The 25,741-nt window shown below is 37.0% G+C and overlaps 1 protein-coding gene across 15 annotated transcripts in view; it reads left to right on the top strand.

Moving 5' to 3' along the window:
- The window catches only part of afdna (afadin, adherens junction formation factor a), a 132,191-nt gene that overhangs the window by 33,661 nt on the left and 72,789 nt on the right, over positions 1-25,741 (top strand). The window lies entirely within an intron of this gene.

Raw genomic sequence — 25,741 nt, 5'->3', positions numbered from 1 at the left:
TATGATTATATAATTCTAAACTTTATTTATTCATAAAAAAAACATAATTGAGTCTAATTGAAGTGTTTGTATAGAAGTTAATTTTAACCTTCAATACTTCAATAGTAGTACCAACTGTAGCAACTGACTCCCATGTGTAGTTTACAGCATTAGTTGAGAGATTTTTTTCCTCTAGAAAATTTGCCATGTACTGTATCTGATATATTACATCCAAAATAATCGATATTGTATCGAATCGAAATCATAATTTAATCGAATTGCAAGCATGTGAATAGAAATCAAAATTGAATTGTGAAAATTGTGTCAATACCCAGCCCTAGGATATTGCAGAATGGGCCCAGATTGTGCTCTTGGACCTCCTAGGTTCTGCTGGGATTGCTTAAACTGGCGTATGATATCTCCAACGATAACTTGCTACCGTAGAGAAGAAATGTCCTATTATGGTGTTTGCTCTCTGTTCTACCTGAATCAGGCATGAATGGTTTGCTTTTTCTGCCCATATGTGGTCACTGGTCAGTTTGGGTCTTTTTTGGGGAGTATTATGTTGTATCAAATGCTGAACATGTTTGATCTCTTTAGCTTGGAGATTTAGGGTATTCTGAACCATGAACCGAAAGCTTTTCAAAATATTCTTGTTATATTGCATTTCTCAGCACAACCTCACCAGGGAAGGTTAGGAATAAGCTGTTTGCTTTAAATGACATGTGATTTTCCACAGTGACACAAGGAAGTGGCCAGTAAGAGAGTGCTATGAATTCTCAGAAAAGGGCGTAGCTGTTGTTTGTTACCATTACTAAAGTGGTGTCAAATCGCAAGGATTGGTCCATCACAATGCAGAGAAACTAGAGAGTTTGCCAACACAATCTCACAGTCACACTCCCAAATGTCAACATAAAGAGCCAAGAAGTGATGCAGTGAGTGTACTGAAATTATTTCTGCATGATCAAAGTATTTTCCATTGTGCAAATGAACCCTCCCAAATTCCAGAGGGTTTGTCTCAGACGTTTTCTCGAGGGGCTGAAGATTTTGGCTATATCTTTCAAGTTCTGTCTGCATGTGGTGGTCTTTTGTAAAAGCAAAAGTTTGGGTTTCGTCAGGTCCCGGTCAGTGCATACCTCAGCGGTCCTGTCTCAACCTGGTACGAGGAGGGGATAAGCTCCACTACTCATCCTGTGAGGAGATGCAGAAATTACTTGTGAGGTGCAGAAAAAATCTCTGCTTTTTTGTTGTCATTTCTTCCTCTGGTGTACTATAGCCATGGATAAGTTATACACTCATGAATATCATTACAAATCATCAAGGGTTAATGATTATAAGTGCCAGTGCTGGTGTGAAAGAATGTGCGCTACTTGTTCCTGAAACCAGTTTTTTTTTTTTTTTTTTTTTTTTTTTTTTTTTTTGTATCAGAAAGTGTTTGGAACATTAGATGGTTTCTGGAATGACAAATGTGTCATGTTTTTGATGTTGTAATCAGATGTGATCTGTGACAAAGTGATTGTGAATTTACTCTGGCTTAAAATTCACAGCAGTCACACTGCAGTGTCGTGATCAAGAGATGCAATCTTTGTGTGAAAAATTCAGAAGAATGCTCAGCAAATTTCTGTGGAATTGAAAGATGGAACATTTTAAAAATTCTGCACATTTCACACTTGTTGCAGTTTTTATTTATTCTTCTTAATTAGTAATAGATTGATATATCAGCCAGGCTATTTGAGTATTTTTGACCATTCTGAGATTGTGTATAAAATGATTATTTTTCCAATTCAATAATACTTTTTGTTAAAGGGTTAGTTCATCCAAAAATGAAAATAATGTCATTTATTACTCACCCTCTTGTTGTTCTACACCTGTAAGACCTTCGTTCATCTTCGAAACACAAATTAAGATATTTTTGATGAAATATGATGGCTCAGTGAGGCCACTCAAGATCCAGAAAGGTACTCAAAACATATTTAAAACTAGGGCTGTCAAACGATTAATCGCATACAAAATAAAAGTTTGAGTTTGCCTAATATATGTGTGAGTACTGTGTATAATTATTATGTATATATAAATACACACAAATGTATGTATATATTTAAGAGAAATGTTATTTATGTACAAAATATTTTTATTTATATATAATATAAAAACAAATAAATACATATACTTGTAAATATTTCTCAAATATATACATGAATGTGTTTGTATTTATATTTATATATATATATATATATATATATATATATATATATATATATATATATATATATATATATATATATACATAATAATTAGACACAGTACTCACACATATATTAGGCAAACTCAAACTTTTATTTTGTATGCGATTAATCGCGATTAATCGTTTGACAGCCCTATTTAAAACAGTTCATGTGAGTACATTATAAAGTGATGAGAATGCTTTTTGTCTGCCAAAAAAACAAAATAATGACTTTTCAGCAATATCTAGTGATGGCTAATTTCAAAGCACTGCTTCGAAGCTTTACGAATCTTTTGTTTCGAATCCTTTGTTCGGATCGCTTATCAAACTGCTGAAATGATGTGACTTTGGCACTCTGAACCACTGATTCGAAACAAAAGATTCGTAAAGCTTCGAAGCTGTTATGCTGTTTAATGTTGATGATTACATATGCTATCGCTTGTTTTGGCATCTTATTCGCGTGCGTTTTGATCAGGAGATTCAGTACTCTTTCAGAAGATGTGTAATAGCAGATAAACACTGAAAACTGTAAAATGCTGTAAAAACAACCGCAGCTGCAGCAGTTCTCCTTGACCGCTAATGTTTCATCAGTAGTGAACAGAAGGCCATCGAAAGTTTGTCGTCATGTTGATTCTATTCAAAAACATTATGACCACAGCTGGTGTTGGGTGCCGCTTTAATTTGTCCGGAGGTTCTTGTCCTTCTGCACAGCTGAGTCTTTCTCCTCATATCCGACCCCCTTAAGCACCATATCTAGCATGTTTCACAAAATATAGTTTCAGTTGTTCCATTATTTCCTGGGTCTCTACTGTGAGCTGGCTCTAATGTGGAAGCTTTGATATTTGATCATGGCTGTCTGATTTATTTCCCCAATTACTTTGATTTTTTTTTGCTGCTGTACCATCACATGACACGGCGACACATTTGAGAGCCTTCCTCATCTTTAATCTGGCGAAGAAATAATGGATGCCAATTATCAAGTTAATTATGCAGTTATCAGTTATCCAGATGACTAGTCTTGGGAGCGTTTTAGGAAAGGGTCAGGTGTTCAGAGGAAGCACAAGATGGAATAACTTCACTAGCTGTTTGAGGCCAAGTATTTTTTTTTTTTTTTAGGTGTTCAAGGTGAAAGAGCCGATCTCTTGACGGGATAAAGGCCAACGTGATGCTGTTTGAATTCTGAAATGTCTGCAGACAAGAAAAAGTAAAGACTGTCTCTATGCACTGAGGCTTCCTCTTTTATTTAAACTTTGTCCAATATAGCCGGTCAGATTAGAATCAGATTGTGGGTGGGAAGATGTAATGTGACTCATGACTCTGGAAACTCATGTGACTCAGGAAAACCCAGAGAGAGGTTTTTAAATGTGGAGCATAGCAGCTGAGGAGACTTACACAGGCAAGCTTTCTCTTTCATGTCAACACACAGGAGAGTCATTTTTTCTTTTTGCTACCTCAGTGAATCATTACTGGCAACGGAGGACACGGATGTTCCTGCTGAGTCACTGCTATCTGAAAGTCCTTGTTTTTTTTGTTTTTTTTACTGACTGGAAGATGGTTTTGACACGCTTTTAATAATGCACAAAGAGATGGCCGAATATTAACTCTCTCTCGATTCATGTCTCTGGCCTAGCAGAGAGGAAGCCGCAGGGCCTGTTTGTTGGCGAGATGTAGAACGCTGGAGCTTGATGCATTATTCAGTAGCTTGGCTGCTTGTCTCTGCTTATCAGGTGACAGCTGCCAGACGAACAGGTAAATATATCCGATAACAGGGCATGATATAGTGCTGCAGCCTGGAGGAAAGGAAAAGCAAAGGAATTTTGTTCTCTTTTCTGGACCCTGACTGGATGGAATGCTGTTATAGATGCATTTCGTGTTTGATTAACTATTTATTCAATCAATTTAGTAGTCCAAGTCATGTATTTCAGTTTGGTTTGATTGCTAAACATTCCCTGTTTCTTTCCTCCGTATTACAGGACAGTCACTGAGGTTGTATGGATTGGCCTTCCGACCTTGGGCGTCCTGTCGATACTTTGCACAAATGATCTTGGTTCAGTTGTGCCCTTTTTGTAAGATGGATGAATCTTTGCAGGATGCTTAAATGTCTTTGTTTGGCCTTCCTCTTCCCATTACAGTAAAAATAACAGCGTTAACTTGTGGTGTTTTTTTTTTTTTTTTTTTTTTTTTTTTTTTTTTTGTGAAATCACTGCAGCAGCATTTTTAAGTGAAGATGTCAGTCTAATTGCACAATTCCATAAGTTGCTTGGAATTGGTTCACCAGCTTCCCGAATGTCCAGACAAGCCGTTCTTCCCTTTTCAGGAAATCAGCAATTTAAAATGTTTGTTTGCAACCTGTGGTACCATCCATTGCAGGTGCAGGGTTCCCACAATCATGAAAAACCAGGGGATTTTAAAACGCCTGAAAAATCTAAAAAAAAAATCATGGAAAAAGTATTATTCCTATAATAATATAACAATTATTTTTTCCGCCCTTAATTTTTTTCAGCAAGACCTTGGTGATGTCTGATTTGTTAGCGAATCATTCTTTTAAATTGTTTCATTTCATTGAATCTGTCAGTGAATCATTTGGAATATGAATGATATTTTTTAATCCTCCTCATCCAGTAATCACAAAATGCTGGAAATGTCATGGAAAAGTCATAGAAATTAATTGGACAAAAGTTGTAGGAATGCTGAAGTGACTTCCCTCCAAATTAAATGAGATGGACACATGATAGGTTTCCTTGGCTTGTTTAAAAAAATAAATAAAAATTAAAAATAATAATTAATTTTTTTAAAAATATATAAAAATTAAAAATATAAAAAAATATAAAAATATATATATAAAAATTCGATATATATATATATATATATATATATATATATATATATATATATATATATATATATATATATAATATTATTATTATTATTATTATTATTATTATTATTATTATTATTATTATTATTATTATTATTATTATTATTATTATTAATTTTTTTTTTTTTTTTTTTTATTTAATAAATGTTTTTTTTTTTTTTTTTTTTTTTTTAAAACAAGCCAAGGAAACCAATCATGTTTCCATTTCAGGAGGTAGGGGGCAAAAGCTGTATGACATTTGTCTTCATGACATCTCTGGCTATTATTCTTCCTGTCTCAAACAGGAAAAGGACAACAAGAGGCTGGTAAACCAGCTGAACCACAATCCCTTGTCATTCTGCCTGTAGGAAACCGCCTGGATCCTCTGGTGGATTCAGAACAAAGCAGTCAACATTTATATGAATGAAATGCTCTGGGCTTATGAAGTAGTATGCAGCAAGCATGAGTACTAAAAAAACAGCACAACTGTTGGGGAAGAAGAAATTGATATGTTCTGTGGAAGATATTTTTGTGGGTTTGGTTGAAGGTGTAGGCTCGCGTTACTGTTGTACAAAAAGCTTAAGCCATTTGGTATTGATCAGAACAGAGTGAACTTTGTCTTAACCCAAAGTACTGTTGAACTTTGTTGTTTATAGGGAAGCATGATATGTCAGTACCATATTGGTTATTAGTGATGTATGTATAATATACATTTGTTAACTTTTAGTTTTTTTTTATAAATTTTTTATTATATATGCATTTTCATTTATAATTTATTTATAATTTATCAGTTGATATTGGATATTTATTTTCATTATTTGTGCCTAATTTTGTTGTCATCTAACACTCATCTACAGTTAATCTTTTAAAAACTTTAACAATTTACAATAGCATTTAAACAGTTGATTTTAGTGTTTTTTTTTTTTTTTTTTAATAGATTTAAGCAAAGTAGTACCAGTTCTCTTGATTGCAAAAGGTGGTTTTCACACAAATCAAACAGCCCTGTATCGTCATTTGAACTGAGTCGTAACCAGAAAGTGAAATGTGAAACAATGAAGTACCTGAGAAGTTTGGAGAAGTTTAGGAAAGGCTGCGGTCACATTAAAGATTATTTACACTTTCAGAGCTTAATATCTGATAATCAGAACCGCTGAAGCGCTTGCCGGCATTGAGCATGCATTTCCTTCAAGCAAAGACTGTTTTTTTTAATCTTGATTAACACATGTTTGCTGTCTGCTGCTTTCCATGTTTCTGTTGTGCCTGTTTAAGAGAAGTTTGACTCAATGTGAGAGTGAAAACCTCATATCATTAATCCAGTCTCATTTGTAAGTACTGGATTGTAGTGGCCTGGTTTCACATGATTACGGCCGTGTTGTTTGCCTGCGAGTAGACATTGATCGAGGGATTAATGTGCCCGCTGATGTGGCAGTATTTAAACAAGAGGTCAACTGGCCTGGCTTCAAACTGATGGCGATGCTAATGCAAGACTACAGGATTCCAGGCCATAGTGTGCCCTTGAGGAAGGAATGCCTCTGGTTTGGCTGGTTTAGTCTGACAGCTGTGGGACCACATCGACCCCAAAGCACAACGTCCACCAGAGTGCCTCCAGTAACCAGAAATGCACTCTCCGTGTACCGCCACTTGTGGTCCAATGTGTCACCAATGATAAATGAGCTGCACAAAAACTGACTGTCATGCTGTTTGTTGTTATAAGACTTTTTAGCAGGAATACAATGAAGGTTCTCCATCATGGGACGATCATTTGAGCTGTAGATGCTTGAGTTGGGGGCTGCTGTGAAGGCCTCAATGCGACCAAGCAGATATTAGCTTTGGCTTCTCCATAGTGGTATTTAAGCCTCAGTTTTGGGTGTTGCCCGCTTGCCTCAGGACTGCTGAGTCAAAACTCTCCACGAAGAGGAAATTGTGGTTTGCTCTTGGTGATTAAAAGGTCAAGAGTGGGCTTCCTCCTAAGTTGTTTTCCTTCTGCACACCTGTCTGTTTGCAGCACAGCATTCCATGGTTTTGATCTAAGCCAATTGGAGTTCTGAGGCCTTCGGCGCTGTAACTTTATCCTGGAGGGGTTGGAAACGTAACTGCAAGGATTTTTTTTGTTTTACTCTGAGGCTACATTACATTATTCCGGATACATTTAAAAACAGCATTTTTGTTTCAAGACTCTCTCTGTCCCCACTAGCGTTTTCCAAAAGTTGCTCGTCCACACTGAAATGTCAGAAAATTCTTACATCATCTTACTGTGCATGCATAAAACATAATAAAAGTTGACTGAGATGACACAGAGAGAACAGATATAATAAAGTTCTCATGCTAATCTTTTGGCACAATAATTTTATTTGTGAAATATCCCACCACTTACTGATGTGCCCGGGTTGCACTCCAAATCACCTATTCCATATATTGTCTAAAATGCAATTGCCCATGTTTTTCTGCAAGATGCAGCACTAATCATCTTTGCAGGATGTCATATCTGAGTGAATTTTCTGTCATCATTGCCGGAATATAATATGAAGATTGTACAAATTAACATTTATTTTTAACAGCACTTTGAAAATGAATGACAGGAACAACAGTGCTGAAATAGCCATATCTATGGGTACAATATGCATCACTTGACTAAACATTTTCAAATACCTCTGTTTTCACAGTCCATACTACAACTCGAATACTCCATTTTCAAATTTAGCGGTTGAATCAATTGAGAGAGAGTATTCAACAAGCTCAAAAATGATGTCTTAGTGTTGGCGGAAGGCCAAAAATGTTTTCAAATACATCCGGAATTAATCTAGACGTAGCCTGACACTCATTACCGGATATTTGAATTCAGCTCGATGTTGTTCTCTGCAACATCCTGATTACATGTGGGCTCTCGATCTCGGCAGGCCAAGGACGGCCGGAGCCCGATCCTTCTTCACCATTGAAGGACATGTAGACATGAGGGATAGTGGCCAGGCGCTTGTGTTCCTCTGGGAGAGTGCAGAGCTGACGATAGCAGACCCTTCTTCCCTTGCCTATTCCTTCTGTGTGGTGATGGAGAGATCCCGAGAGACCTGCCCTGCCCCCTTCACCCTCCGCCCTGATGGATGGGCCCTGGAGAGTGATGCTCAGCTTTTACACTTATCCTGCCTGAGACCATTTGCTTGCTTTGCTGCAGCTGTTTTCCATATAACTTCAAAAAACCTTGGCAATATTTTGTAACAGCAGATTGAGAGATTTCAGCTTGGTGTTCAGGTACAAATAAATAAATAAATAAAATGTGGAGACTGAGAGCACCAACAGGTCTACCTGTCTCTAGCCTATCTAGACAACATTTTGAAGCATCTTACTGTGTGTTCACATTTGGAAGGTTTGGTTTGATTAAAACAAACTCTGGTGTGATTGCTCTGTTAGTGCAGTTCATTTGAATAAGTGTGAACACTGCCATCTGAACCCTAGTGCGCACCTAACAAGCTGACCAAAACTGCTGAAAAGGTGGGTCTCGACACGCTTCCCAATGAACTCTGGTCCGTGTTGGGTTCATATTTCAGTCGAACCACACCAAAGATATCTAAACCCAAAACAAGATGTGATGTCACTAGATGTGACCCTAAAATGGACCGAATGCTCAAGCATAGCAGTTTTTTCTTGTCATAAGAGCTACGTTGCCCATTACAGTTGTCGGAGTTGTCAAAGTTGTCATTACACCGGTGTCGGAAACACTGTCACCTCGCAGCAGATTTTCATTTGTGTGCAAAAGAGGAATTCCTGCTGCTGTTTTTTACTCCTTTACACATTTTATAAGTTCTTTGTGAGTTCTCAGCTGGTAAAAATACCATCATATGTACGCACATACAAGAAGTGTATTTAGTCCCACACACAGCATTGTTTTGGAAGTTTTGTTGTAAAATATGTCATAAATGCTTGTTTTTGGTTTGGTCTTAAATGACAGTGTGAATGCTAAGCGAACTAGCACTAAATGTTTTATTTTCTTTTTTGGTCTGGACCAAGAGAACCAAACGACAAGTGTGAACACACCCTTAGGCATGTTTTTGATGTTTCAAACAGTATGCAGGAAAATGATATGGTTGTAAACTGTTTTTAGCCAAAATCTAATGCAGTGTTGCATGCACCTTTTAATTGATAATGCAATCCCAGAATGCAGTTCAACAAGCTTGGTGCAAATTACATTCAGGATTACTCGCAGTGCTGATGTTAAATGTTTGTTTGTTTTTGTTTGTTTAATAGTGAAAAGTATCAATAACCACATCTTTTATGCTCAATACATGTATAAAGTTTATTTTATGATATTATTATTATTATTATTATTATTATTATTATTATTAATAATTTAAATTTAAATTAATTTTAACTATTATATTACGCATATTAACTTATTGTATACAGATGTTGCTGCATTTGTAACGCCCTTCAAACATGCAGTGTTGATGCAGTAATCAAGAGGACTGGCTCTTGATTTCATATACTGTTGTTTTCTCAAGTTCCTGTTCTGACATGAACATGTCAATAAATGTTAAATGTTAATAAATGTCTTAGCAGCAAATCAGCATATTGGAATGATTTCTGAAGGATCATGTGACACTGTAGACTGAAGTAATGATGATGCTGAAAATTCAGCTTTGTCATCACAGGAATATGCTACATTTTAAAACACATTAAAATGGAAAATATTTCTTTTAAATTGTAATAATATTTCACAATATTACAGATCAAATAAATGCAGCCTCGGTGAGACATCTTTCAATAACATTAAAAAAAATCTTATAGACCACAAACTTTTGAATGGCAGTGTTTATTATTATTATTATTATTATTATTATTATTATTATTATTATTATTAAGTTTAAAAAACGCTAGACATTAATCAACTAGTTGTTTAGTCACTCGTTGTGACTTGCTCAACCCTTCTTAGCTATGAGAAGATGCTTTTGTGAGGTCTAGACTTCTGTGTTCAGGGTCATTTTAAGCAACTTTTTACTTCCAAAATGGGGAAGAATGAGAGGCAAGAAATAGGAATGTACCATCAATCTGTATGCATCACAGTTGTGCTTGTCTCATGCTTGCAGAATCCTTGCGTAGCCACAGCCAAATGTATGGATTCACTCATCAGACCCAGTGCGTCTGGGCCCTCAGGATGTGGCCATTCTGTAAACTTTCATCCATGTTTCCTGTGTGCTTTGTGTAGTCACACATGAGAAATGAGCTTGGCTTCGTTCTCACCTCTCAGTCATGACTCTTTGCCCCTCATTGAATTCAAGCGTTGAGCTTGGGCACAGGATCAGCGGCACTCTCTAGTATCCCAGCATGCACCAGATCTTTTGTTTTACTCCCCTTGCCATTTATCCTGCATGACTGTGCTAACCAGCACATAGCTGAATGCTGTCTCCAAGGAGGAATAGCTCTGCGGATAAGCTTGACTGACTTGCTCGGAGATGTGCAGCCCACATTCCTGTTGGTAAATCAGTGTCCCTTAAATTTCTCATTTCCCTGCACTCTAAAAAAATAAATAAAAATAAAGGTTCTTTTTGGCATTGATGGTTCCATGAAGATCCTTCAGCATCCATGGAATATTTCTTTACAGTGGAAAAAAGGTTCTTTAGATAACTAAAATGTTCTTCACAGTAAGAAAAAAATGGTTCTTTTAAGAACTGTTCACTGAAATGTTCTTTGGGGAACCCAAAATGGTTCTTCTATGGAATCACTGTGAAAATCCCCTTTTGAAATCTTTATTTTTAAGAGTGCCTGTCTTTATTTTCAGCGTGGTTAAGAGTGACCCTTGACAAACCACTCCCAAACTGTAGACTGCGTGTATTGGGAAAGGAATGCGTAAGAGTTGGATTTACAACTATTCCTCCCTCTCTCGCCCTCTGCTCTCTCTCGCTCTTTCTTTCCCTCTCTTTTGAGAGAGACCGAAACCACTCTCTATGTTGTTAAGGATTCGGGGAGGGGTTGACTCATACAGGGGGGGATTTGGCAAGAAAGCAACAAGTGTTCGGCTTGAAAGAACCTCATTGTTCCTCTCCGTGGAGAGACTGTCCCTAGGTCAGCAGCCGTCAGCACTCAGCCCATCACACTGGAACGACTGTAAGCCTACTAGACGGGCTCCAAATCACCCCACTGATAACAGCTGCTGGGTCCCCGCTGTAAATGAGGGCTGCGGCTCAGCGACTAATGGTGGTCGTGCTCCTCGTGGGTGTATGTATTCAATGTCATCCACTATCATTGGGTTTCGTTGAACGTTTGAGCTGACAGAGCCTGTTTTTGTGGTCAAACTTAAGCAAGTTTTGTGCTTTGATTCTTACTCTGCAGAAAGTTCAGTGGATGTTTCCTGTCATTTTCTCTGAAAGGAGTTGATGGCGATAACAGTGACATAAATTAAATAGATGGGTGGATTTTTATTTTTTATTTTTTTTTTAAACTCTTTCCCCACTATCGACAGAACTTTCCGTCATTTTTGAGAACTCTTCTACGCCATTGATGTAATTTTCCGGCTTTCTGTGTTTTTACTGTTATATGGTTGGGGGTGCAAAACAGGCAAAAAAAAAAAAAAAGCAGAAACAAGAGATAAAAGCATTGCTTATGCACATTGTATTTTATGTGTCACGTTGACTATTTTAACAATGTCTTTTAGTTCTTTCCTTGACCTTAAATGACTGTAATTATATTGCAAAAAAAAAAAAAAAACAGCTTTTTGTTTAAAATGTTGCTTTTATTTGTGGAACAAACCAGCATTCAAGTTTTGATTTAAAAAAAAAAAAAAAAAAGAATGCATGAAGCTAGAATAAAATATTTTTGTTTTTGTTTAAAAGCAGAAGCTCTTTGAATATCTGAACATGCAATATATCAATATACATATTCAACAACATATTCTGGGGGCCACGAAAGTTGAAAATGAAGAAAAAAACATGTTGGCGGTGGTTGTCATGGAAAGAGTTAATATATTTTAAAATGCCATTTATTCTTGTGTTGGCAAAGAATCATTCTAATATGCTGAGTTGGTGCTTATTATTATCAGTTTTGAAAACTGTTTTACTGCTTAAAATTTTTGTGGAAAGCATGACTCTTTTTTCAGGTTTCTTTGAATAGAAAGTTCAGAAGAACAGCATTTATTTGAAATAGAAATCTTTTGTAACATTATCTTAAAAAGAAGCTTATGCCACACTTGAGCGGAAGTATTTTTTCTGCGTTGTTACTCAGTAAATGAATACAATACTGTTTTGCTACTTTTATTTGTATGCACAAATTTAAAGGGTTAGTTCACCCAAAAATGAAATTTGTCACAAATTAAGATATATTTTTGATGAAATCCAAGAGTTTTTTTTTTTTTTTTTTTTAATCCGCAATAGAAAGCAACATAATTACCATCATTTAAGGTCCAGGAAAGTACTAAAGACATTGTTAAAATAGTCAACATGACTACAGTGGTTCAACTTTAATGTTATGAAGTGATGAGAATATGTTTTGTGCACAAAAACAAAACACAAATAATGACTTTATTCAACAAATTCTTCTTTACCCTGTCAGACTCAAAAAAAAAAAAAAAAAGCACATATTTTGAACTCTGTTCAAATTTACTGAAACTGTTCACAGGTATTCACCTCAATATTGCCATTTTTACTACTAAGTTTAAACTGTAGAAACTATTACAATTTTCCTTCTAAGTAGAGTCAAGTGGACACTGTCATAAAAATAATTGGGATTAACGATTTAACTGTATTAAGATTACACATAATGTACAATTAAATCACAATCTGGTGGTTATATAATCATGACAGGCCTATAGTCAACAAAATAATATTTTTATAAATATTTTACATGTTGCTCACCCCTGGTGTGTATATTCAAGTTTGTGTGGTAATGTCTGATGGGGTTGCGTCCAGATCCTGCTGAACTGAGTTAATGCTGTGCAAGCACTGTGTTTTATTGAACACGAGGGCAAGAGGCCATTATTGGATTCTTGTTGTTGGGGGGGAAGGGATGCCCTGTTTCCAAAAATTGATAACTGGTAGTGAATGTCCACTGGTTAAAGATGCATCTCTCATCAAGCACTTTATCTTCAATGGAGCACCTTCCTTTTTAGTAAGAATAGACATCAAATTTAAGTGGACACAAAGGAAAACAAGGCTGCGAAGGATAGACATACAGTTAAGTATGTCACAAATGTGTTATCTTAAAGGATTAGTTCCCTTCAGAATTAAAATTTCCTGATAATTTACTAGCCACCATGTCATCCAAAATGTTTGTCTGTCTTCAGTTGAAAAGAAATTAAGGTTCAAGTTTGAAGGTCCAAATTGCAGTTTCAATGCAGGTTCAAAGAGCTCTACATGACCCCAGCTGAGGAATAAAGGTCTTGTCTAGCAAAACAATCAGTCAAAAAAAAAAAAAATGTATATACTTTTTAACCACAAATGCTCGTCTTGCACTGCTCTTAGATGCGCCACACATTACGTAATCACATTGGAAAGGTCACACGTGATGTAGGCGGAAGTATCATATTAGGGTGAAAAACATTTTCCAATTTCAAAATCGTCCAACATTGTTGTTTTACCTTATTTTGTAAAGGGCGTTTGACTTAGTCTTTGCATGTTCACTTTGTAAATACTTGCTCGATACTTCCACCACGCTTGACACGTGACCTTTCCAACATGATTGCGTAATAGTGCACATTGCAGAGCAGTTTATGATGAGAATATGTGGTTAAAAAGTATATACATTTTTATTTTCTTTAGAAAATGACTGATTGTTTCGCTAGATAAGACCCTTATTCCTCGTCTGGGATCGTGTAGAGCCCTTTGAAGCTGCATTGAAACTGCAATTTAGACCTTCAACCCGTTGTACCCTAGTGAAGTCCACTATATGGAGAAAAAAAAAACTTAGAATGTTTTCCTTAAAAACCTTAATTTCTTTTTGACTGAAGAAAAAAAAGACACAAACATCTTGGATGACATGGGGGTGAGTAAATTATCAGGAAATTTTAATGTTCTTGGTTCCAACTCATATTTCCAACTCTTTTTTTTCCACCACAAATTTCACTTGATGTTTTTTGGCAATATGATGAAGTCTTTATCGACTGAATAATCTGCACTAAGGTACACCACAACCTGCTGACCTTACTACTTTCCCTCATTTGCATCAAATTTAATATGCCGTCTATGGTCCATTCCCAAACCAGTTTGCCTTTGTTGTATAGGTGGATAAGCGCAGCCCTACCTTCATCTCTGATTTTAACTAGACTACCATTTGGAAATCATGGGGGAAGGGTGTGGTCATCGTGCATTATTAATGCGGTTAACTCTTTATTCTCGCACGCGTCCTCAAGCTTTTAAACCGAACCGCGAGGAACGTTTGGGCCGCAAGGGCCAGACCACGAGGAACGCCTAATCCTGCTACACAAACAAGCTGCTAATCAGATTTAACAGGGCTGTGTTTGGCTCAAATCCACTCCCTTCTCAAACAGCTAGACCTGGATGAGGTGAAGGGAAAAAATACTGTATCCTAATTGGCTGAGCAGGCTTGCAGCTCTGAGCTGATTGGCCGAGCAGGCCTGGCCTCATCTGCATGTAGTGTTGTCGTACTAGTCATGTGGTTGTTCTAAATCCTTTGTTAATAGAAAACGGCGCACACACATGCTATTCTAACTTGATCCCAGTGTGAATGGGTTACATGCATCTAGAAGATTGTCCTAGGCAGAGTGTATGTTCATGTCCGTGTGTTTTCAGAGATTGAAGTGACAGATGGAGACCCAGATGTGTTGTTCTGCTGCAAGAAAGTGTGACATTGGTCTTTCTAGCAGCTGAGTTTTTAGCCCAGGCTGACACTGATGCACAACCACACACACATACACGCTTACAGTGTTTCAGTATATGGAGGAACAGGTGGTCTCTGATGTGCTGTCAGGACATGGGGCTGCTATTGAGTCAGGCTGATTTGATAGATTAAGAGATTTGCTTTTTACAGAGATTATCCAAATTAATTGGTTAGTTAGCCTGACGTTTTCATGTCCTGAGGAAATGAAACTAATTACCACTTAGTTGGATTGACCAGTACACAAAACATGCTTTATCTTGCACAAAATTAGATTTTGTCACATGTCAGTGCTCTGGGGTATCAGGAGTGAGAATACATTTAAGAATTACATCACTTCCTTTGTCGAATTTTGTTTTCTTTCATTATTATTAATTATTGTTATGGATTATTCATTATTAATTAGCAATATTTCTTTCATATTTATTAATATTATTATTATTATTCATTATAATTATCAATATTTGCTGATTTGGCCGATATTGGCAGATAATCTTGTATGTAGTCTTTTCTGTGCCATAATACAGAAGTACTAAACCTTTTTGTGATTACGTAAAAGTACTAACCTTTTCTAATTATATAAAATAACGAAATAACCCACAAATTTGTCCACTCGTCCAACCCTAAAACCTGTCGTTGTTTTGAATGCACCTGTGTATTTGTTTGCATGGATAAACGCAAAAGAACACAAGACCCCATGGAAGACTGGTCATGTGACTGGTGTGCGTTGGAGCGTGTCAGAAGGTGCACACACTCGTGCTAACAGCAGCTCAGACAGCATCAGGATTAGTCTTCCCGCCTGAGTGCTGGTCAGAATGAATGCTGGTCCAATCAGCAGGAGTCTGCTCATTTATGAATTCTTTCCCCACTACTGCTGTGAATGAAATTAGGTGGAAAACACTTCTCTAGTATTCTTAAAAACCTAATAATCTGCTATGCATGACATTGATTTTTCCACACATCATGTTTCTGTCTTTGTTTTGTTTATTTATATACAGGCTGAGATTATGTGCGGTCCTAAAGTGATAATTCACAAAAGTTTTCTAGAGTTGTTCTGTCGGCTTTCTCTCTCAGGACGGTGATATATAAGAGGTGTTGTTATCAGCAGCTCACTGTTCTGTGAGCGTCCCGTCCACCGCGGGGGGTTAACAGCATCTTCAGCACGAGCTCCTGGCCAGATCTGCCAGCTGCCAGCAGGGCAAACCATGAGGATGCTTAAATATGTTTCTATTCTGGGATGCAAGCAGGCTGTTTATAGCTGGACATGGTCTATTTCCATTAGAAATTCACAGTCCTCTCTGGACCGAGCGGAGAGTCTCCTGTAGCTCAGCATTTTACTTTAAGATGTTTGGACATATAAAGAATTGATGGAGCTTGTAAAGTGTGAGGTTTAAAAATCTCAAGAAAGGTTGATGCTTTTACTGCGTCTGTAATTGAAGCTCTAGAACAAGCTACTTGGCTGCTTTTAGCATCATGGATCATTTACACTGCATCTAACATTGCTTTTTTATTGAATAATCTTACTTAACAGTGTCATTTTGTTGTGTATAGGGATATTAGTATGTGTTTGTCTTAATGAATATGCATGTATAACAAAAAAGATCTTTATGGTCCTACAACTGCTGTGTCTGCAATAAAGCTTTGTAATCTCTGGCAGAAGCTGTATGGAAAAATGCTTTACTAGGAAGAAACTAGTGATACACCAATATTCAACTTTTTAGCTATGCCTATGTGTTATAATTAGGTTTATTAGGACTGATAACCAATATCATGGCCAATATTTTAAATATGTAAACTGTTTCTGAGACATGAAAACATTTTAATCAGTTAAAAACAGTTTAAAAAGATAATTGAAAAGATCAAAACTGTTTAATAGCTTGTAAATTGGAATTATAAACTGAATATGTTTAAATTATCAGTCGATTCACACTGATACGGTAATAATAATGATAAAAAAAGTAAAAATATTGGCTGATGCCAATACACTGCCCGGCCAAAAAAGTCACTGTTTGAGTTCTAATAGGCAAATACTTAAGACTCTATGGATGTATCATTATTATAGTGATTATTATGTTTCTAGCATGTTATATATTTGGCAGTTGTTCTTCTGACACTAATTGATGGAGTGTGCAGCTTTACATTTCTTAAACAACCATCTAGAAAGACACATCATGGCCATATTCCAGGATGACAATTTCCAGATTCAACAGGCTCAAATTGTGAAAGAATGGTTTGGAGGGAGCATGAAGAATTATTTTCACACATAATTTGAATCCTGACCTTAATTTCATTGAAAGCCTTTGGGGTGTGCTGGAGTAGACTTTACAGAGTGCTCACCTCTTGCATTGTCAAAACAAGATCTTGACCAAAAATTGATGCACCTCTTCATGGAAATAATCAGTAGGCTCTGTGGAGTCTGTGCACACAGTCTGCGTGCTGCCCAATTTTTGTGTTCAAGTAGTCAAAGAAGAGTGCAGAAATAGCAATTCAAAACAAAGATCCAAGAACAGTAAGCAAAAGAGGAAATCATTCTCCATCGTTTTTGTCTTGGTTTTGGTCCTTGCTCATCTGTGGTTGAAGCCTATGTAATCCCTCCTGTTCGAACCGCCCGCTCTAAGCAGGACTCGAACCCGGGCCCGCCGGCATGGGAGTCGGGCACTCTAACATGGCGTCTAAAGGCCGCAGTCTCTAGCGTCATTCGCTAAAGTGCCTCTTGAGATCAGCTCTTACCAACATACATCCTGAAAGCTGTGCGAATACGACTGTGCACATGGAAAATTAAGTATTTCCTTTCGTTTTGAATGTGAAGTGATCAGTAAAACGATAATCCCGCTCCAAATGCACACCATTGGCTCCATCCGTTAGTGAATACTTAGTGACTACTATAAACATAATTTTGCATCAGTTTTTTACTAGTCAATCATTTTTGCATTTTTAGAATATGGAAGATCCTTTGAGTCTTTGAATATGGTATTTTATTTAGAGCTGTGCGTAAAGATGGAAGTTCACTCAGAGTTTAGCGTTAATCAGGACAGTCCCACAGGCTCAGGGCTTTGGAGAATGATAACACGCAAGCAGTGTCTGTTTAAACATGAAAGTAACAGAAGTCCTTACACTCTTTTTGACCCAACTTCACATACCAACTGCTCTCTACTCTCTGTTCCCATTCTCTGTCCATTTTTAATTATATGGCTGTTCTCAAAGCAGCATCTTTCTGTTTCCTACTCTCAGCTCTGTCACATTTGTTTAGAGCTCCTCAGAGAGCTAAACAGTGCTGGTTTGATGTCAAATGGAACAGATGCTTTCATTGCCTCATCGACAGATGTGTCCACCTCATCCTCCTCATTTTGTGTTGTCAGCCTTTGCATTTGCCTTTTGGTTCTTGTTTATCATGATTATTAGTTCTAACATTTTACTAACTGACTGATTTTACTGACTATATAATGTAATACTCTTATTATTATTTTGGAAGTCAGAAAAAGCTAATATCAGGGCTTTTTTCCCATATCAATCTGTATATGAATCTTCTATAACAGGTTACAGGCTGAGCAGTAACTAGTAATTTTTTTCGTATGCATTCATTTCAGTGACTAATTTTACAAAGTATGAACTTTGTATCTCTAAATCTGTGCCTCCCTAATAGTTTGTAGGCTCTGGTGTTGCCTGTTTCTTTAGTTTCTTTAGTAAAATAGTAGGTTTGCTGGATTATTTTCCTCTAGAAATGTCAATTTTGTTTTAAAAAAACACTTTTATTCAGTCCTCTTGCGCACAGCAGCTATGTTTTAAAACGCACAGTGGTGATTAACCTACTTTTAAACCTGTGATTATAGATCTGTCGCTTCAGGCTGTGGTCCTGTGGTGTTTATCTTCCTATGATGTCACATGTTTTGCATTTCCACACGCTTACCTCATCCATGGCTCATTGTTTATCTGACAACTCTGTCACAGACTTGTGAATAAACCCTGACCCAGCCTTTGTGGAGTACATGGTTACTACATCCACCACATTGAATGAAGCATTATGGGTGTGTGAATCATTTAACACTATACCAGAAACAGTGTTGTAATAGTTTCATAGATAGAAATGACTAATCATCAGGAGATGAATGTGGGTGGAGATGTTACTAATAAACTAAATTGAGGTGGCTCTGCCAGAATCGCACATTCTGTCTTTGTTTACCTGGAATAAAAAGTAACTTGTTAAAGGGTTAGTTCACCCAAAAATGAAAATTCTGTCATTTATTACTTACCCTCATGTCGTTTCACACCCGTAAGACCTTCGTTAATCTTCAGAACACAAATTAAGATATTTTAGTTGAAATCCGATGGCTCAGTGAGGCCTCCATAGGGAGCAATGTCACTTCCTCAGTCAAGATCCATAAAGGTACTAAAAACACATCTAAATCAGTTCATGTGAGTACAGTCGTTCAATATTAATAATATTAAGCGACGAGAATATTTTTGGTGCGCCAAAAAAAACTAAATAACTTATTTAGTGATGGCTGATTTCAAAACACTGCTTCAGGAAGCATCGGAGCACAGTGAATCTGTGTATCGAATTTGCAGTTCGGAGCGCCAAAATCACGTGATTTCAGCAGTTTGGGTTCATGATCCGATTCATGATTCGATACGCTGATTCATTGTGCTCCGATGCTTTCTGAAGCGGTGTTTTGAAATCGGTCATCACTAAATAAGTCGTTATTTTGTTTTTTTTGCCTCACCAAAAATATTCTCGTCGCTTTATAATATTAATATTGAACCACTGTACTCACATGAACCGATTTAAATATGTTTTTAGTACCTTTATGGATCTTGACAGAGGAAGTGACATTGCTCTCTATGTAGGCCTCACGGAGCTATCGGATTTCAACTAAAATATCTTAATTTGTGTTCAAAAGATTAACGAAGGCCTTACGGGTGTGGAACAACGTGAGGGTAAGTAATAAATGACAGAATTTTCATTTTTGGGTGAACTAACCCTTTAAACGAGCTATGTAGAATTCAGAAACCCTTGTTATTTGCGACACCAGTGGCTGTTAAGTGAACTGCAGCCAACAACGTATTCCTAGTGCTTGCACATGAAACGGACAAGAGACTGAACGTGATTCTAGGCCCCGATATTCTCACAGCAAAGTTCGGTTTCATCCTTCGCTTGGAAATAAAAAGAAGTTGGAAATACCTTTGCAGCGATATACTTTTAATAAACTTCCCAGTACATTTAGATGACAAAATAAACACACAAAAAAAGACAAGCGGTGAGAAAGCAGCAGATCATAGCGATGTGGATATGTTTGCATGAGCTCTGCAATTCACCGGCATCATGTCAACAGATGATAATTAAAATGACACTCTGATAGTTTGATAATAAATTTTATTTGAGACTATAGATATACTATATAGATCTGCCAATTTCTTTCCATTACACAATGACATTACAGTACAGTACAGAACGGAGAGGCTCTGTGGAGCGCCTGTAAACTTCAACTTTCGAATTGAGAAATTTATATATTATTTTAGTTATATTTTATCTTATATAAAATTTATTTTATTGCTTAAATTATTTTATTTAATATTACTTATTTATTTTTATTTTTTTATATACTGCTTTGTTTATTGATACAGAAGCATGATCATTGTCCATCCTTGCTCCACCCTTCCTGTCACTTGTTCCTAAGAACAGTTGCCAACACTAAAAATGACGTGCAGTGCACATGCTTTGCCTGAAATTCCTGCTTTCACCTCTCAATTTTTGAAATGAGGTGGGGTGTGATATGACAACTCTCTTTCCCTCAGTGTCATAGAAGGAAGAGGACAAACCTGCTTGCTCTCTCTCTCTCTCTGCGGTCCAGTTTTTCCTCTTCCTGTTCACTCGTATTGGGTTGACATTCTTTAGCTTATCTCACTCTCCATCTCTCTCTGTCATTCCTCTCTCCGTCTCATTGTACATTATGTGTATTTATAAGGCTTCAGAGTGTTGTTTACATAGTGTTTCATGTAAACTCAGATGTAATTATATGTTCAACTTCTGCTTTGGTCTTTCCTCATCTGATTTAGGACAGCAAAATCAGCTGCTTCCTTTTTAACTCTAATTTCTTCTGTTAAAGAGCAAAAGTTTGACTCTAGTGCACTCCGTTACTACATTATTTCACTAGTTTCTTCTGCAGGCCCAGACATTTTCTGTGGGGGGTAAAATCAGCAAAACGTTTGTCTGGTTTAATTATGTGGTGGGAATTTGCCCTCTGTCTCTGCGAGCGAGGTGTCCTGCTGACGTGTAGTTAACGCCGCCCCTCTGAACACACCATTGCATTAATCCAGGTCAGAGACCTGTTGAACACATTGATTTCCCCTGGGATCAGCCTCTGTCAGAGGTGAGAGGTGCATAGGCAGGAATGTGCTTTCTCTGCTTAACTGCATTTTTAAACCAACTTAATATGGCCCTGCTGACCTCTCTAGTACTTTACTAGGTTTTAATTATGGGAACATTAAAGGGGACATATTGTATCCGGTTGTAACATTTTATATTTTTCTTTGAAGTCTACTTATAATGTTAGTCAAGGTTTCTTGCACCAAAAAGACTGCAAGACTATTTTTGACCTTCATACAGACCCTTAGAATTTAACATTGTTTGCTACTGTACGTTTAATACTTCTATATGTAAGTGTCCTCTGTTGTTTTTGGCAGAAACCTCTGCATAGATCACACTGTTGTTCATCAAGACACGGACAAGTTGCTAAAAACTAAATATGGAGTAATATTTAAATGTGGGTGGCCATATGTTAATTTGTTAGTGGTTAAGACTTTTTCTAAATTACCTATTTGTTTCTTTGTTATTTTTTAAAATAATGATAATAATAATTCTTCTTAGATTTACTTTTCATTTATTTTTTATTTCTTAAACTTTCAAATAAAATGTTAAATTTATATGTAAATTAGGGCTGGGCGATATATCGCATGCGATTGTCACGCGCATTTCGTCAGTAAAGCCGGTTCCCTGATTACCGCTACATCGCCATCACCTGCTTTCAAATGGAGCGGCATTTAACAGACAGAGCCGTAGTTCACTGATAAGCCACGCAATATCGCGTTCATTATCGAGGGCGATTCATCTGCGATAATGAACGCGATATTGCGTAGCTTATCAGTGAACTACGGCTCTGTCTATTAAATGCCGCTCCATTTGAAAGCAGGGAACCGGCTTTACTGACGAAATGCGCGTGACAATTGCATGCGATATATCGCCCAGCCCTAATGTAAATTATATTTTTATTATTTAAATTCAGAATTTAGTATAGAATTTAACAGTATAGAATAGTATAGTATAGATTTTTATAGAATAGAATAGAATTTTATAGAATAGAATAGTATAGAATTTAATTAAATTCTATACTATTTTGTTAAAAATATCAATAAAATCAATTCCAATTTCAAAACAATGTTGTGACGCTAAAATGTATTTAGGTATCACAGCATTATAATCCCTGTATGAGGGAATGAAATAGAAATAGTCCTCTTAAAGCGATAAAGGGATGGTGCAAGATTATGGTATTGTTTTAAGTTAGTGCTACATGACAGCTAAAGTAGTCTAAAATCTGAAAATAGGTTGCATTAAGCATAAACATTTAGGCTAAATACCAACATTGAACATAAAAAGTCAGTAATATGATCATGATCCATGATCCTTGTGCATTCTTTTGTTTCAAAAGAGCAAGAAAAATATTGTTTTCCATGGTATGAGTCTTTTTAACTCATTGAGGTAGTTCTGGTGGAGCAGCAGAAGAAAGAAATTCATACAGGTTGGCATTGAGTATTTTGGGTGAACTATCCCATAAAACTGATCACTACAGCAGCCAACCCAGGCCTGCTGGTGTTAAAAGATTGATTTTTTTTTGTTTTGTTTCTCTTCATAGAGATTGATAGGCGGGAGACTGTTTGCACATCGGTGAGCCTGACCATCAAGAACAGAGCTGGGCTATTAGTATGCTAATTGCGCTCGAGCAGAGATGAACACTGACCCTGTGGTCTTTAAGGCCATTCTTGTGTGTAGACGTTGCAGATGGATGCAGGCTGAAGTTGTTGACTCAGTCCTATCTCAACTGTCGGTTTGGTACATGGAAATCTTTAGTCATACGCGGTGTGTGGTGAGCAGATTAGCCTGTTTGCATTCTCTGCTATTGTTTTGTACTGATGACAGCATTTTTTGGAACCTACTGGCGAAGACAAGCATCACCATTATTATTGCTTATACAGGCTGATTTGAACAAGGCATTTTAGGGCAGATAGCAGAATAGAATGCAACTAACAATGCCAAAAATCATGTTTTTGATTCCCAGGGAATGCATAAACTGATAAACGATACCTTGAATGAAGCATCTTTGAATTATAGCATCTGCCACATGTAAATATAACAAATTAGAAACAACCCAGAACACCATAGCAACCACATTTCAATGCATATATGAAAAATCTTGTCTCTTTGTCACTAATCGTCACTTTCAGGGAAGATAAAGGCTTTTAAAAATGCGTTCTAGTGTGTGAATTGGGAGGTGGCTGCAGTCCCATGTGTTTTGAGTTATCCTGGGAGTGATCGTCAGGTCGGGTCACCACAAGCCTGACCGAAATTCTCCACTGACATGTTTTATTATGCTTTTCTCCACTTTGAGATAGACCTATGAGCTCATAAGCTTGTAGTTGTCAAACTGTCTGGTGATTTGCATGAAGGCTGTAATAACCTGTCATCGCCCCCTGCTGGTATGATTTCACCATTTCTTACATACAATTTTTTTGACATTGTGCCTGAAAGGATCTTTCAATGCATAGAGCGTACGGTTTATCAAATGTGCAGTTTCCACCTCTGGAAAACCGTAATCCGTGAAAACCGCACCAAGGGACCCAGCTTCCCTGAATGGATCAGGTATCGTCAAGGTTTTTGAGAATTTTTCAAATTCCACCACTGATATTTCACCAGTTGCTCCACATGTGTTTTTCCATATGCCGAAAGCGGTGACAGTTGACACATTTATGGTCCTCTGCAGACAAGCATGATGATAGCAGCCTGGATGGAAGGTTTGACTCGACTTCGAAATTCCTGAAATTCAAATGGATAAGAGATGAAAGGCCGCCACCCTCCCCATAACTGATTTATGAGCTCCACGGCACAGTGCAGGGCTTCAGACTGTGCGTCTCTCTGAATGCAAGATGATAAAGCTGGGATGAGTTTTCTCCAGCGGGGTTTAGAGTTCCAAGGTCAAAGGTGGGACGGCGGGGGGCAAACAGTCAGCCGTAGCACTCATATGTCTCCTTTTCATCAGCAAACCCTCTTACCGTGCTTCAAAGACATTCTTGTGTGAAGCTGAAGAGTTTGTCCTGCCTTTTGAGCTGTCTTCTTGTGTCTGTGCATGCTAGATAATTGAACTATTTGAAGTCTAGTACAGTCCAGCATTGTAAACTGAACAGTTCTGGTTGTAAAAATCGGATTAATTTATAAAAAAAAATTGGCGGAAAAATTCTGTACCTGATGCATTTTGTTATTTTATTTACATTTTTGTTTCATTTTATTTTATTATTTTTTTATATTTTATCCTGATTGTGTGCCCATAACTGTGGTAAATTCACTGTAATGCTAGTTGATTATTTCTTTATTAGGCCTTTTGTTACAGATCGAATCAAACCGGCTGAAGTTGGTGTACACACTAGAGCTGACAGGAAATGGCCCTTTTGTGTTTTGAGGAAACACATGGTGACTCTCCTGACACTCATTGTTCTGGTTGCCATGGCATTTGTTCTCTTGATGTTTGAAGTCACACCTCTCGCACACACATTCACGTTTCAGGAATTAGAAACCCAAAATGTTTTCCTTATCTGTGTTTCATGTATTTATTATGCTCTGAAACGAGCCTTTGTTTCCCTCCACTGCATAGGAGTCTTTTTTTTTTTTTTTTTTTCTCATTAGGGGCTTTAAATACATCAATGATTTTTTTTTTTCTTCTAAATCGGCTATTGAAGCAACATTGGTTGTGAAAAAAATAATTTGATCTCATTTTTCAGTTTATTGATCAGTGCATATGATAAATTCCACGATTGTGAAGATCTTGAAAAAGTCATGGAAATTCATTGGACAAAAGGTGCAGCAGCCTCAAATCAAATCATTATGAATTCTTTGAAGTTCCTGCAGAATATTCTGTTTTAACTAAGAAGTGTTATCTAATAGGAGTTAAATGCATTGCAATGGCTATTTCATGCCATTTTTATCTACTTTTCCATTATGGTATAGATTAGGGGTGTGATGAGACACGAGATTGAGTTCACAAGAACGAGATGAGATTTTTGCACAGTATTTTAAGAAATCCTCAGTGATGAAATACATGACTAGAAAAACAGTATGCAGGTCCATTTGAAATGTTTTAACTAATTTAAATATTGTATATATCGTTTTACTTTCGCTTTCAAGATCACGCATACTCTGTGAATAGGGAGAAATTATTATTATTAACTTTCCTATTCCGAAGAATATTTGACTGGGGCTTGTCTGTTCAAAACTCATCTCACAAAAGAGGAATAGCACACCTCATTCATGTCTGTGCTCGGCAATTTTAATTTTAAAGCGTTAAAGTGCCGCATCATGACCCTGAGGGTCCAGAAATCTCATCTGTAAGACACTGTGGCACACAAGCAGGCGTGCGGTCGGGTGTGTCCGGAAACGACAGCATGTAGTGTGATTGAGTTGTGTATATGTGGTTTGGTGTTACAGCTCATCGAGATGAGCGTAAAACACTCTTGATGCTCATATTGCTGTGGTATAATCAGACAATATCGGTGAATGCTGATAGCCTGCTCCTCTATTATACAGACACAAAGGCTTCTTCAAG

This window comes from Megalobrama amblycephala, linkage group LG11, assembly GCF_018812025.1.
Source record: "Megalobrama amblycephala isolate DHTTF-2021 linkage group LG11, ASM1881202v1, whole genome shotgun sequence".
Classification (NCBI taxonomy): Eukaryota; Metazoa; Chordata; class Actinopteri; order Cypriniformes; family Xenocyprididae; genus Megalobrama; species Megalobrama amblycephala.
Note: the sequence above shows the minus strand (reverse complement) of the source record. Positions and strands in the feature narration are given on the sequence as shown.